This window comes from Gambusia affinis, linkage group LG02 (genome assembly GCF_019740435.1).
Source record: "Gambusia affinis linkage group LG02, SWU_Gaff_1.0, whole genome shotgun sequence".
Lineage (NCBI taxonomy): Eukaryota > Metazoa > Chordata > Actinopteri > Cyprinodontiformes > Poeciliidae > Gambusia > Gambusia affinis.
The window spans coordinates 29,688,623-29,699,368 of NC_057869.1; the positions used below are offsets into that span (position 1 = coordinate 29,688,623).

At 37.8% G+C, this 10,746-nt stretch overlaps 1 protein-coding gene across 1 annotated transcript in view; it reads right to left on the bottom strand.

Annotated features, from left to right (window-relative positions):
• cdh8 (cadherin 8) overlaps positions 1 to 1,924 on the bottom strand; it is a 374,224-nt gene extending 372,300 nt beyond the window's left edge. The window contains exons 1-2 of the mRNA XM_044135659.1: positions 1,859 to 1,924; positions 72 to 219 (exon numbers count right to left, since the gene is read on the bottom strand). The gene's annotated coding sequence lies outside the window, so the exon portion shown is untranslated. The remainder of the gene's footprint in view (positions 1 to 71; positions 220 to 1,858) is intronic.
• Positions 1,925 to 10,746: the final 8,822 nt, after the last annotated feature.

Genomic DNA, 10,746 nt, shown 5'->3' on the forward strand with positions numbered 1-10,746 from the left:
AAAAGAAAATCAAATAGTTTAGTTATTAATTAAATTCTGATCTTTTTTTTTTTTTAACTGCACCCACTTACCTCCTTAACTAGTACTTTCAGGCTCAATCAAAACTTCTTTGCCATTAACTTTTTAAGGGCTAGCTAGAGTCACTATAGCTTTTCTGGTACATGTGTGGTTATTGACGTTGTAAGGTGCCACTCCAAATACTGCCACCTCCTGGTCAACCTGCAAGTTTACAAAAATGACAGCAAACCCAGACACTTCAGAAACATGCAATCAGTCCATCTACGGTAAGATGTAACAAATATTGTCACATCAGTTGAACTACTAACAAGGTGATAAATTATACATATTAATGCAACTTTGGACCCTTGGAACTTTTGATTTCATATTGCAGTTTATCATTTGTCTGTTAAAGTGGACACCAGGCATCAGTGGCCTGAAAGTTTGACCGTTACTGTTACTAGTTTGTTCTTGAAAGTATTGTGAAAATTTTTTTTTTCTTTAGACTATAAGTTACAGCTTTTTTGCAACCACTTAAGAAGATTATTTTAGTTTTAAGTGTTAAAAAAATATCCTTGTTTTATTTTTCACGTTCATGGTTATTGGCCAACTACCAATTACAGGTTAAACTCGTCCCACTGTCACCACCGATGACGTTATGTAGACTCAGGGCTGTATACGACATAAAGATAGGTAGGGAAGAGGAGCTAGCACTAAGCTAGTTTCATATCAGCCTAGTGGTGTACAGAGCCAATGGGCAAAGAATGCAGATGAGATTAGAAAGGATTTTAAATCTACTGGTGGAGCTGAAGATGCAGAAGTAGCTGACCATGCTGAGGTGGATTTGCTATCTAACAGAGCTCAAGGACAATAAACAGAAAAATTAAAAGTAGATATTTTCTAAAAGTTTGCAAATGAGAATTCAGTTTATTGATATCCTAATTTTTTTTTTTTTTGTTTTCACTGAAATTAGTTAATGTTAAAGTACACAATTTTCAGTGGAGACAGGGTGGTCTGAAGAGAAAATGGCTGCATTTAGGAACAGATGAGGTTGACAGAATAGCCTTACTTGAGAAAGGTAACATATATTGAAACTATATAGAAACCGTTAATATTGATTATTACTTATCTGTTTGTCAAATACACATTTGTACCCGAGGGCACATAAAAAAAATAAAAAGAATGCAAAAATGTATTTCTTCAATGTCTAAGGACAATGAAACATTGGAGACAAATTGTCATAAGCTATATTTCCATCCACTTGTCAAACCAATTTTGAGCAAACTATTAATATGTCACAAAAACAATAGAAAATGCAAATTAGGTGTGTTTACATCTACTGGTTTAGAGCAAGTCAACGGGATTTTGATGCTACACATGGCTGTAATAAACAGGGAGTAGAAGTTGGAAAAACTTGCATGCAGGGCTGGTCTTAGGATATATATATATATGTTGTATTCTTTCTCTCCAGTGGCAGCTACCACCTCAAGGTTAAGAATTTGTGCTAGCTAGCAGGTTTGTTTTTAGCGTTAGCGCCATGGCTGCACGAGTTAAAGCTAAACACACACTAAAGTTGTTGCTTCTTCTGAAACTCCCCCAAACTTAAATCATGTAAAGGTTCCTTTTTCTTATCTTCTAAACAGTTGATATATTCAATAACAATATACAAACTGTCTAAAACATTCTGAATTTTCAATAATATGAGAACAGCTAATGGTTGACTGAACTGACATCTTCAGTTAAATTCCAATCAGAATGTTTAGGTGGGATTTTTTTGAACCAATGAAAAATAGTTAAAATTAGATTATTACATTTACAAACTAACATGTTTGGTTCAAATTTAGTGGCTAAACTTAAATACCTTTCAAAGTCCCTGTTTCTAGAGCAGGTAGTGCCTTTGTGCCAGCATGCTCCGTATGATCAGACCCACTTTAAAAACCTCTGCAGATGTATTCACCGCAGCGCCTTGCAGTTAAGAGCCTCGCTCAGGGGCAGCTTTACAAGCTGTTTTAGAAGGTGATAAATGATACATATATTTACAGTCTTCAAAAGGAAGAAAAACTGCGATCAGTGAGAGGGTAAGACGAGGGGGCTTTACCCCTCCGCCACATATTCTAACAGAGGATGATCACTTACTTGGCCTACAGCCAAGGGCAATTCACAGAGATTTACTTGTCTGTGTGCTTTTCTATAGATTCAATGATTGTTCTTGTCCTTGCCTTTCAAAATGGAAAAAAAGAGAAAAGTTTTATTTGGAATTGTTAGAAATACTCATGAGCGTGGCGCAGAGCATTCTTATTCCCGTGTGTCTGGTGGCAGATTTTTTGCAGAGCAACACTGCCATCCACTGTCAGCCTCCACTCATGAAACCAACCTGCAGACGGCTCCTGACTGCTAGGAAAGACTGAACCCATCCGACACAGCAGAGATCAATAAAAGGTGATTTAGACCTTACTTTCCAAAAGCAAAATGAACAAAGAGGGTAGAGTAATTGGTAGAAACACCTTTCTCCCATCAGATTAGGTTGTGCCTATTTAAGAGAATTTCTTGTGCGTTACAATGCTGACAATTGCTTTAACACAACCACTGGCTTATTTTTGTTCTCAAGTAAACAGCATGTATTAGTTGCTTTGCTGGAGTTTTCTGCACAATGTTGCTTTAACTGATTTTTTAAAATTATTATTATTATTATTATTATTATTATTATTATTATTATTATTATTATTATTATTATTATCAGATGACAGACCTAAACCTAAATGTATTTTAATGTATTCAGACCCCTATTTTTCTCAAACTCCTACGTAAACAAGCAGTTGACCTCTGAAATCCTTTTTTGTTAGTTACCAAAGTCCACCTTTTGCCTACTTTCATCTCAGGTTTAATAGATCTGTTCTGTATAGACACTAGAGTTTTATTAGAGAACATTACTGAACAAATGGAGGAATAGACATGTGACGTCAACAGACATGTCTGAGACGTCTCGTGTGAAAAATCCTCCCTTCTGGAGGGCAAACTCTGCCCGGATGATGGATGATGACCACCATTGGCTTTAGCTATCAAGTAGTCAACATAACGCACTAAATCTAAAATGTATATGCAATATATATAAAAGAAAAAGGGACACAATGCTTTGCTACTAATTGTCAACAATATGACAACTAGATAAGGTAAGGAAAAAGTTTTATTTAAAAAAATAGCAAGGGAAAGTAGGTCAGCTATGCTAGCTTGACTTTGACAAACGTAACATGTAGACCTGCTGCATGTTTTGGTTCAGTTTGAAAAAAAAAAGTCGACCCACATACCAACTCTGACATATCATCAGTAGAGCAGGTGTTTAATTTACCTAATCAACCACTGCTATTGTAGACTAGCTGTACAGTGGTAGCTGCTTCCACAGCAATCACTTATTAGTATTCGCAAAATAAATATCAAGCCTTACAATCTTGTACTGTCGTTTCAAAAGATCTGTCAGGATGATTGCCCTCGGAGTATTTGATATTTACTGAGTCTGTTCTGGAATTGTTATGAAAGGCTTTTAAACCACTGTTGGAGGCTATGGTGGATCAGAACAGGAAGCTAGCTTAAATGCTTATGTTAGGCATTATCCTTGCTTCATTCACTGTACTGCATCTCTAACTATTTGTACAATATAGGAAAGTAAAACACTCTGATCCATTAGTTATTAAAATTGATCGCAATGTTTTTCACCTCTTCCAAATTAACTGTATTATGAAGTACTGCTTTAACAGAGCTTCTCAAGATTTCTGTATTCACAACGGACGTGTCAAGTCTTTGGTTTTTCTCGGAAAATGAAACGGCTAACACTCTTGACAAGATTTAAAATGAACTATGATTGAAAAGTAACTATAGTAAAGAGGCATAGTGTGTACACTGCACCACTGACTGCATAAGGAGCGGGAAATGGAGAGAAAACCTGTATGACCAGATAAACAAGCAGTATGTGTGTGTGCACCAAACCTGTGAGTATGCAGTTTTTCCACAAATCAAACACTATCTGTGCAGTAGGAACATTCAGGTTTCCACAGAGGAACACAATTCTACTTTTGGTCCAGTAGCCAATCAGATGTGAGAAAAGCAGCTAGTAAGTTGAAATGAAAATGAGAAACTGATGGATCTTAAGATTTACAAAAAAATGCCACACTTTAATTTTTTTTAACATTTATGATGATTAAATCTAAATAAATAAATAAAAGATTTATGACAAGTTTTTTTTTCTTTTTCTTCCCAACATTCAGTGGATCCTCTGTCGCTCTGGAAAAGATTGACTGTCATTAGCTTTTCAGAGGTTTACCCAGACCCATAACATTTACCCACAACAGTCACCTCTCTAATCCTAACGATTAGTTTTTCTTAAAACATCGACAGACAGATTTCCATCCTCTCAAGCTTGGAGATTTCATTCTTCACACAATCCGCAGTGCCTGGTTTTTCAAATCAATAATGGTCTTAATTGATTGGGAACCACTGCCTGGATATCCTTAGAGCCAATGACTGGATGGTGCAAAGCCTGTTGACACTATTGGAGAGGCTCTTTGGAGCCAAAAAAGTTTCTATTTTAGGTAAGTTTTGTGAGATTAAGTGAAATGCCAATAAGCAAACTTAAATTCAAGACTTACCTAAAAGAGAAACTGTTATAGCTTCCAAAATAGCCTCTCCAATAATGTATGCATATGTCACAACCATTAAAAAAATACATTTATATGGTCAATAAAGTAACTAAGATAGGTTTCAAGAATAAGAAAATATCAAATCACCCTTCATCATATCTCCATTAGGTATATAACCACATCTCAGCTGTTTTGGGCGCAGTGACCAAAGGTCAAAGGACACCTTCAGTATCCAGTATATTTTGGAGAAAAAAGGAATGAAACATCAATAATGGACCATGTTTGCTTGGACGTTGCCTGAATTACCAAGGTTTAGTCAGTGAAATTGCCGTATCTTGTCAAGCAACTCCTTGCCTACTGTTTTACAAAAAAAAGGAACTTCCTCTTTATTATTATATACAGCTTTAGCTTCCAGTATTACTGAGATGTTGCCACCCTACACTTTTCAAAGAGAAAACTGTAATATGTCTGGGCCTGAGTGTTCAGACGGTCAGCTGGTCTCCGATCAGGTACAGGTCACTCTTGTAAACACCACCAGGCACATTCAGCGCTCAGACAATCACAATGACTGCAGTCGTTTTATGTAAGCTGAAGTGTTTTCAAAGGAACTCTAAGAGAATGGACTGAGGAGTTCATCAACTACAGCCGAGAGTAAGAGAGTATGCAAACAAAGGAACAAGATGAAGTGTTAATCGGTGATGGTGTTGTGACTGTCATGGATACTAGAGGTAAGGTGCATGGCAGCCAATCCAGATGCCTTTGTGAAGGAACTGTTCCTGTGCTGTGAGGGTTTTGTCCTGATGGATGGCAGCCAAGAGATTCTCAGCCTATCTAATCTCTTAGATTCACTACCTTACCAACCAAACTCAGTGTTGCACTGTATCTCAACCTTATGAAATTAAAACAACTGCTCTACCTGACCTTCGTCTCTAATGGAGACGGGTGCTATGACGATCCCTGGAATGTGGTGTGTTCCAAGTTTCTCTATTTTTTGGGGAAAAAAAGCTGGCAATTATAAAAGCCTGCAAACAATGCAATATGTTAGAATACATTGCAGTAGCATTTTTATTTCTTTTTTTTTTTTTTTTTTACTTGTGCTCCTTTATCAAGTAAAACTTAAATCAAACTGACTGCACCCACATCTCGATTTCTCTCCTAAAGCTCCAGCACAAGCAGAGACACGGATCAAAACAGAAAACATTTTGGCAGGTAAGCAAGCAGCAGATTTGGAGCAGAGTGATTGTATGTCATGCTGTGCAGTAAATAGTGGAATGACAAACTGAGTCAAACCATCAGCTGGTGATTGTGACACCGCGACACACTGAGTGAGACGGAGCTGTAAGACTAAAGTAGACGTTATTTAAAGGGAAAGGACTTACACTGTTAAACAGACTCATTCAAGCATTTTCAACTGAGAGAACTCTTGTTCCTGAACTGGTTCAGTGCCTTCAAAGTCTGGTGCTCTGTTGAAAGCTGACGCCTGTTTCCACCAGACTGGGGAACCCAGCATTCGTCGTCGACAGAGGGTGTTGTACAACATGGTGGGGGAGAGTCGTACCACAATGGCAGCGGTAGCTGAGCTGTGTGTGTTACTTCTTTGTTCACATATCTTATTTTGATTTAACAAACCACAGACCTTTCATCTGATCAGCAAAACAATATTCACCTTTACTGTACATAACAAAAGGACTGTTGTCATAAAACTAGCTAGTAGCATATCAAACATCTTTGATCCAAGGCATTTCAGCTTCCCAACTGCCTTTTCTTTCAGATATTTTAGAAAACAAATCCACAAATAGGCAAATTTCTCAAGAATAATCTGGTGTTCAGTTCTACAGAAAGTGGCACCCTAGTCTGTATTATTGTTTGGTTATGGGATGCTATTTTGGAAACATGTGACTGGAATATTTCTCACTAAAAATTGAAAGAAATTTCATTAGGTAGCTTTTTTATCTCTTCATTTTTCTTCTTTCTTTATATACATATACAAACACATGCACACAAAAAACAATGTTTTGCAACATATTTGTATATATATAATAAACTGAATCATCTAAGAATATCCCTTGTTATATTATTTCCCTTATTATTTTACTGATAGTGTATATCCATTTTCCATATAACTACATAGAAATATTTCTTGTACCTTTTTATTGAACATATTTAATAAAGTGTACACCCTCTAATTTAATATTGCCTACAGAACATTGCTTCAGTTCTTTAGCTGTACTGTTCCACAGGTCGATATGCACATGCTTTTTATTGCTGCTCTTATTCTGTAATTATTTATTTTTCCAATTCATATCAACCGTTAACTTGTATATTCATTCTCTTTCTGTAAAAAAAACAAAACAAAAAAACACTTGTATATTTTTGGGACTTCGGACCCTTTTCTTACAGGATCTGTCACACAGTGCATGGAGGACAAAACAGAAGATCTTAACCTGTAAAGTTAAGCTGATCTGAGGTACTCTGCAGTTCAGTGGTGTCAGTTCTACACCTGAACGCCTCGGTCCACTGCAGCCGCTACATTTAGAGTCAAGTGTCTTCATTTTGCCCTCGCTCTTGACTCAGCTGGCTCTGAGCCGTGGAGGACAGAGGATGCCAGCAGTTATCCCCCCGTATCTCTCTATCTCTCAGATCACAGAGCTGGAGCTCATCCTGTTACACCACATAAGGGACTGATTGCACATATGTGCTAAGGTGGGCACAGAGAGCAGGCTGTCAAAGCTATTAGCTCAAAGCAGGCACGGCTTTAACAAGGTATTCCAGTGTTTTCTTGGGTAACGGCCCACTGTTGGAGAGCGGGGATGTTTCCCTCAGTCGTGGGGATCATAACTCAGCCATCTGGGCACCATCAGCGCCTGCTTCCTCAGGCGGCGGGGATAGAGTTTTGAACATTTTGAAGCTTTTATTGCCTTCCGTAACCTACAGCAAAGTGATATTAAATTACTACAACAGAGCGACAGTGGGAGCTGTTGCTTTAGAAGAAATATTTATATATAAAAATCCCAACCGTGGATTTTTTAAATTAATTGCAGCAGTGGAAAGTGTTACCCTGGCAAGCTCCGTCTAAATAATTGAGAGGGTTGCTAACGCCGCATATAGTCAAACCCAACTCCAGCTGGGCTTTTCACTGTTTTTTGTTTTGTTTTTAAAAAACCTCTAAAGTTACTATTTCACTACAGCATAAAATATTCACAGGGCAAAGAGCTTAACACATTCTGCAGCCAAGTGCCAGCTGCAACTGCTAGGGTCTTTCTAAAAGTTGATGGGGATGCACACATGGGTCCACATCTGGCTGAAGGGAGCAAGTTGGAGCCAGTGGATAAAGAGAAAGACCTTACATAACCTGTCTTTACTGCAGCAGGTCAGCAGCCTTCAGCAAGCGCAACGAGCCAGGAGTGTCATGAAGTGCGGTGTAAGATGGCGAGGAAGACGCTGTGGGCCCAGGTTGAAATGAAGAATGAATTATGAATTTAATGAAATTGTCAGAAATACCAAGTCCAAAGTCCAGGCAGCACAGAATGAGCAGAAGGCTAATGAAACATCACAACTGGTAGCAACTGGTACAAATGAATAACTGACAGCAGACCAGACTAGATAGCTTGATAATACAAATTCAGCACACTAGACTGATAGACAAGGAGGAACAAAGAACACAGGTGGGATTAAATATACAGAGAGTAATCAAGGAAAAGAGACACAGCTGGGAACAATCAGGGGGAAGACAGGACAACATGGAGACTCAAAAGACACAGAAACCTAAAATAAACACAGATCTTCTCCCAAAGAGAAGATCTCCTCTTTGGACAATTTATGAGCACACCCTAACACACACAACAAAAAAGTCAATATTTTTTTTCTTCTTCTTCTTTTTTTTTTTTTTAGTGATTGTTGCAAACTAAAATGACAGCACCTTTTTCAAAAACATTGTGGCCAAAGTTGCACATTTTTTTCAAAGTTTTATTTGTACAATAAAGGTTTAAACTATTGCACAGAACCTCCCCAAGAAAGACAGGAATTAAACATGTTAACATTTCAAAGGGCAACATTAAGTACATTCAACTTTTTAAAGCTGTACATGATGTTATAATTTTATTTCCTCATTAAAAAAAAAAAGCATACTTGGAGAGTCGCTTTGATCGTTTCACGCACTTTTGAGAAATCCTTTAATCTCCATGGCAACCAGGGTGACCATGGAGGAGGAGCTGCCTTTGAGATGCAGCTCCTCCTCAGAGCTTCAGTCCCCAGCCGGACTTCTGCCTCACAGAGCAGCCCGCCCCAACTCTGCTCCTTCAGACTAGCCATCAGCAATTAGCAAACACCTGTCAGAACTGTGGGTCAGCTGAGCTCATCAAAGCAGATACTTGTCAGAAAAATGTTGGTATAAATGTTCTTAAAGGGTTAATAGAGGAGCCACGATATGATGACTTCCCTGAATTAAACCCTTCGCACAGAATTAAATTCATCAATATCTTGCTGTATTTTCAGCCTAATCATGGGTGTCCAAACTTTTCGTCACGTGGGTCAAGATTGTTGAGTCTAAAGTACTCTCGGACCAAGAAAAAATGAGAGAAACTCCAGCAAATAGAGAATTCTGTTGATGTTATTTGTTGTAGATCCAAAACTTTCAAAGAGGATTTTGCACATTTACTGTATGAAAAGTGAGGCGTCTAGTTGTCATTATAATTTGGGTTTGATTGAACAAATTTATTTTCAGTAATCAGAACAGGATTTGGGTCACTTTGTTTCAAAGCGCATGCTATATTTGTCCAAATTTAATAGAAAAGAAAATCTGATTTGGGCGCATCGAAGTCAACTGTTCAGTGAAAGAATCTGGACAGACGAGGTTCTACACTTTGTAAAAGGATGGTTAAAAAAGAGAAATACTTTGTGTTGCATTTAACGTTTGTCAGAAAATTACATTGGTGATCATTTTCCCCTGATTAAAAAAAAATTAAAGGTCTCCACCAACCACCTGTGCTGGATGAGGCAAATTTGTATAATTTCTGAATGTAAGTTGGGGTTGAGGGCCACAATATGAACCGAGCTGGTTTTTTCACGTGGTTGTGGTCCTCCTCTTCCTTCATACAAAAGAAACAGAGCAGCATTTCCATTTAGTCTCCTGAGCCTCTTGCTTGCAGGGAGACCTCCAATTCTCTGAAGTGCTGCAGAAATCAACCGAGCAGCTGTTGGTTCATCCACATATAATTTCACCATAGGGGACGATGGAGAGGAGAGTAGCTCCCTTGATGACTATTAAAGGCTGATTACACAGAGAGGAGCGTCTTGCTCCATGCTGGATCTGAAAGGATTTATGTTTCGGTTTCTTAATTTAGCAAAAAAATAAATAAAAATAAAAAAACCCTCCTACTCCTCCAGCCCTCTCTTCAAGTGTCTCCCTTAAGGCTTGGTAATATTCGCGCCGTAGAAAATGTACCAAAGTTGCTTGCCTAAATGGCGGCTTTTAAAGCCAGTAGATCCTTAAATTAGCGGCATGTCCTTCACTAAGCAGATGGGAGGTGAAGTATAGCAATGTTCCACACAGGCAGGAATCAATATGCCTGTTGATGTTATTGGTTTAAAAGTGACCCCACCTACTTATTGTTAAATGCTGTAAGCACCTGCAAATCTGCAGTGGTTATTAATAGAAATCAGAAAAAATAAGTGTGGCATATGTACGAACACAGTGGGGGAAATAAATATTTGATACCCCACTGGTTTTTGAAGTTTTCAGTTTTTTCCTCTTACAAACAATAGAGAGCTTTGTCATTTTTATTGTAGGGTCACCTCAATTTTGAAAGGCCGTATCTTAAATATTCACTTAGTGCTTATCAGAATTGTAAAATTTTTTTCAAATTAGTAATTGTTTTGATTCTGTAGTTTTAAATGCATTGCTTTTTGCATGCATTGCATTGCTTTATATATATAAATATATATATACTTTTATTTTATTTACTGTTGATTTTCATTTAAATCTACTGTTAAAGGTGTTTTAGGGACATATGCTATAAATTAGGCTATGGCTAAACATCTTTTCTTTTTTTGTATCACACGCTTCATATGTTCAACAACCGGTTGTAGATAGGTGCGCAAACCACGAAGAAGAACAGGA